Source organism: Pieris rapae, chromosome 23, assembly GCF_905147795.1.
Source record: "Pieris rapae chromosome 23, ilPieRapa1.1, whole genome shotgun sequence".
NCBI classification, from domain to species: domain Eukaryota; kingdom Metazoa; phylum Arthropoda; class Insecta; order Lepidoptera; family Pieridae; genus Pieris; species Pieris rapae.
The window spans coordinates 5,141,055-5,146,419 of NC_059531.1; the positions used below are offsets into that span (position 1 = coordinate 5,141,055).

General features: G+C 31.8%; 1 long non-coding RNA gene across 1 annotated transcript; it reads right to left on the reverse strand.

The window, feature by feature from the left end:
• Nucleotides 1–3,771: 3,771 nt before the first annotated feature.
• Nucleotides 3,772–4,398, reverse strand: LOC123690300. The gene is made up of 2 exons (XR_006750993.1): nucleotides 3,990–4,398; nucleotides 3,772–3,905 (listed from the first exon to the last, which is right to left on the reverse strand). It is a non-coding gene; the product is annotated as an uncharacterized LOC123690300 (long non-coding RNA).
• Between the last annotated feature and the right edge of the window lie 967 nt (nucleotides 4,399–5,365).

Consider the following 5,365-nt stretch of genomic DNA (forward strand, 5'->3'; position numbering starts at 1 on the left):
GTGAAGTGAGATTGGTCACTGAGTACTTTACTTTATACATTAGATCCAAGCCTAGAGGCCTTGACCTCCTAAGACAAACGGAAGTGTCATCATCATAGGCAAGTAGGTGATCATCTGTTTGTGCCTATTTCTTCACGCAAGGGGCAAACAAGGCAATTGACGATATTTTAACTTACCGTCGGAGCGAATCCGAAATATAAATTAGACAGTCCATCAAACCTCAGGGATGTGAGTCGCGCGCTAAAGACAAATAATAACAAACAAATACATTGAAAATATAGCCGGAGACGGAATAGTACTACAAAAAGTATTCAATACTATTAATTCAGTGGTACCCAATTTAGCTGTGTTGTGTGATGGTGTAAAATGAGGGTATAATAATAATAATTATTATTATTATTCATTTATTTTTCTTCCATAAAACATTTACAACAATAAATAAAATTACATTTGTGACGGTATTGGAATGGAAGCCTGGTTTCCAAACTATGTAAGAACCTGTGATATGGATAACCAGGCTTCCATTCCATAGCCAACTCATATTAAGTACCTAGTGACAAAAAGTACATACATAAAATATATGTACTTGAAGATGTGTGTGTGGTGTGTGCTCATGATTTTGCGCTATGCATATTATTAATACACTTTTTACATTTTGGACATACAAACAGTCGTTGTACCTATGTCCAGGCTGCGCGATACAACACTGAGTTTTTTTTGCATAGTTAGTGTTAATGTGAGGTACATGAAAGTACATGAAATAAAGCACGACTATGAGTATTGTAGGCAGGAACAAGAAGGGCAACTTTTCTAGAAGCAATCTACAATTAATTTTATTTGAGATGATGTCGTGTTGTAGCAATAAATATTTTTTTCCGTTGAGAATCTAAAGTATTAATTTTTAAATGTTCACAAGCGTCTTTATAGGTATTAAACTTTTATAAGTCTTATAGGAGATACATTTTATAAAGTCTTCTTGTCTTTTAACTAACAATCGAATTTCAACTATTTTTTTTTAGGTGCATAATTATTATTTTCACCGATCAATCTCCTTCGTGCTTTCTTCATCTACCTACACGACGCTGGCGAAGTACCTTGTGCCCAATTGGCGCAAATTAAAGCCATTTAAAAAAAAAGTTTATTTGGATCTTATTTTTTTTTGTGTGCAGAGTAACTAGGTAATCAAACTGAGCAAGTATATTCCAGAAGACTTCTTACCTATGTATAGTATAGAACTTTAAGGGCCTGTTTCACAATGTATGGTTAAAGTGCCAAATAGCTATGCAACACATAAATTATTCGAAAGATAAAAGTTCCAAATAAGATACTTCGAATTTCATGACGTATAGCGCTATCTGACAGTCGTGAAACGTAAAAATACTATTTATCATACCAATAAGTAACAAATAGCTTATTTGGAACTTATCTGGACATTGTGAAACAGGCCCTTATACAGTCAACATCATGAAAATGTTCACTGACACGTCTTACATAACCAAGTTGATGGGCTTTGTCATCCATTGTGTCAATATGGTTATTATACGCCATTTTATAGTCTAGTCTAAATCTACGAACACAATCTACTTCTTAAACGGATTTGTTATTAATATATATACATACATAACTAAAGATTATGTTATATATATGACTTTATTTAGTTTACGTAAAGTTGTGGGTCAAACGGCATTTCCTTAACATTTTTTCAACCTACATTTTAAGAAGCAATTATTTTAAAACGTGGCACTACAAGACAAAGCTCGGGATTTTCTGAAATAGTGCTTAATGAGCGCTCTCCGCACATATTATGTAGTCTAAGGCCCAGTTTTTTGATCCGTAGTTAACTCAACTATTGGTCAAATATCGTTACTAATAGTTAAAATTCAGCAAAATGCGTTTTTTGATCCGTGGTAAGAGTTACTAATGGTCAAATATCTAACCATTAGTCAGAAAAGTTAACTACTCAGTGTAGGAAGGTTAAACAAGATGGCCGCTGGTTATTAATAAAGTAACAGCTGATTGTCACAGAAATCAAGCTATGATAAATACATTTATTATAAGAAAAAGCAAAAAATTAAGTAAATTGTGGTGGAAAGAGCATTTAGAGCGTGGAAAAGAAGGTTTCCCTGCATAGGGTCACAATTAAGGGTGGCTTTAAAAAATGTACCTACAGGCTATCATTGTTGTATATTGCATAATATATTTATATAAAAGAGGGAATATCTGCCGAAAGACGATGGAAATTCCACACTTTACCTTCCATAGCAGAGATTTAGCAGAGTACAGAACCGCGGTAGTAAATGATGAAGTATATTAATAAATAATATTAAATTCATCATGTATTTAAAAGCCTATAATATTAACTCATATGTAACGTACTTGCAATGAACTACAGCTATACATAAGTAAGCGACCTAGGATGTTCTTTAGGACTTTCTATTACATATATGAGTTAGCATCAATCTACTTTATTACAAGACAATTTAAATAAAACATGTGACTAAATTAATAAAATGTTTAATTATAACATAAATACAAACAATTTTTATTAAAAAAAAAACAAGACAATATTACAATACCATTACCAGTCATGCAGTTTGAAAAGGTAAACTGTTTATGGTTAAAAGTTGAAATAACTAGAATTTTAGCACAGCATTAGAATTATTACTAGCTACAGAACCGCGGTAGTAAATAATGAAGTATATTAATAAATAATATTAAATTCATCATGTATTTAAAAGCCTATAATATTAACTCATATGTTACCTACATACTTGCAATGAACTACAGCTATACACTAGTTAGCGACCTAGGATATTCTTAAGGGCTTTCTATTACATATATGAGTTAGCTTCAATCTACTTTATTACAAGAAATGTTAAATGAAACATGTGACTAGATTAATAAAATGTTTAATTATAACATAAATACAAACAATTTTTAGTAAAAAAACAATACATGAAACCTTAAAGCAGCAATTTAATACATATTTACTACCTAATTGTCTCTTCTTGCATTTCACTTGCATGGATTTTTGGCGGGCTTCAAATCAAATCATTTATTCCAATTAGACCACCTAAAATGGCACTTTTGAATAAAGATTATTCTAGATGCCGCTTCCAAAAGGTTGTTTCATGTGGAGAAGAATGGGCAAGAAACTCCACAGTTAAGTTTTTTTTTTTAAATAAAATTTAGAATATTTGTATACATAAGTTAAATAATTATATGTGAAGACTATGTACTCCTAAAATAATATCACTATACAGGTCTTTATTGTAGTTAGTAATACTAAAATAATGTGTTTGTAGTATTATACAACAAAAAATAATATGTAAATTTAGATCTGCAACCAATTGATTTTGTCAAGGCTCTATGATTATCCTATGAAGCAGGACCAGTTCATTTCACAGCATTCTTCTCTTAAATATAATCCTCTAATTTGGATTATACTTGTTTACAAATGTAAATTTTCACTTATTGCGGAGTTTTAATGTCACAGGGTATTTTATTGTAACTTTTAACCCAATATATACATAAATGATGTTTGAATTTTGGCTAATCTGAAAGATGGTTCAGCTACTTCATCTTTATTTCTAGTAATGAAATTATGTCTAACAGATTCGTGACAACAAAGTTTATAACTGGCTCTGACAGCTTTCTTTTGAAAAATAAAAATGGATTCAATGTCAGCAGCCCGACCCCACAGTAAAATCCCGTACGAGATTATGCTTCTTTGTGCAGCAAATGTTTTCGATTCTCTTCCTTAGCATAATTCGGCAAATCACGCTCTCCCTTTTTGTTTTTATAGATAGCTGGAGTGATCCATTTCTTTTCAGGTTAGGACTGGGTAATCCTTGAGTAGCATCATCAATTTGGTGGTTTCATTTTGAGCCAAGTTAGTACGGTCCCTTTAACAAAACATAAATGTATTATTTTTTTACGAAACACAAGATAAGCCGGATTAAATAACACGAAAATATGTTTGTACTTACTTGTTTGCCCGTTGGCTGCTTGCTAACATCGTTATTTATATATTTTAGTATCTTTATAGGTGTAAAACGTATTAAAACAGAGAAAAACAACTTTATTTATATTTTGATTAATTTGACACTTCAAACTTTTCAAGAACAAATAACGAATGAAGATGTCAAAAATGGATTTCATTCACTCAGTTTGTCTTGTGTTGTCATACAAAATAAATATTCCCCACAAATAAAAAACATTTTTATTGGGATGTCATTGTTCATTGCACTGGCAACAAATTGGCCAGTTGTTAAGTTTGACTATAGTTAAAATAGACATTGAAAAACGCATTTACGATTTTACTACTGGTTAGTCATTTAACTATAGTTAAAGTAACAAATGGTCATACCACTTTTTACTACGGATCAAAAAACTGGCCCTAAGAGTTGGTTACGTAGACTAAGAGACTGCCAAAAGTACACAAAACCGATGCTACGCGTTATGATACTTTGATTATTTTAGCAATGTTCACATCAGGTCACTTAAAATCAGATGAATTTACTGCCCGTTTGCCATCTGTTATAAAAAACATCCATAGCTTTTGGAGGTTGGATTGACGTAAAATGTTAATTGACTTGATGTTTTTGATAAGAAATAACAGTTTCAGACCCCACTATAAAAATAATATGTATAAAACCAACGTGGGTTTGACGATTAATGTATCAATTAATTATGGCATTGAGGCGACGGTATCACTTAATATCATGTGTGCCTCCTGCCCGCTTGCCCCCAGTTCTATAAAAAAATTTTTTTACAAGCATTGCGCTATTGCTAAAGCTGATTTATTTTTAAAATTATTGAAATATTTTTCATTTGGTAACATAAATAAAGATGACAATTAACACTTACACACTTGGGAGTATGAATTTAAAATAGAAATGTTAGTACTCAAAAGGACCTAAATAATCTTCAATCCTTGATAAATACTAAACAAAGCAACAATAAGGAATTCAAAACAATTCATAATTAATAATTCCCCGTACATTTTTTACTTTTAATTTATTCGAATTCAGGTTGATAAGATTCTTGTAGACGTCGTTAACCTCGATAAAGGATGGTTGTAATTAAAAAATCTGATTATTTGCGCTGACATCAAAAGAAATTTTAATTGGATAACACTAGATAACTTTTACGCCAGGATAACACTGCAGTTTTATTCTTGCTTATTGTAATTATTACAATTGGTCTACAGGTTATCTTCCTTTGTTGAGGTCTTTGATAGGTAGGAAGGATGATGAACTGTTCCCTCAACCTAAGATGGCACTGCACTGATATTGGCATTAGCGATCCGGAAACATGCCGGCTGGTACCGTACCCTCCTCGCAAGTGCAAACCTGGCTTCGGC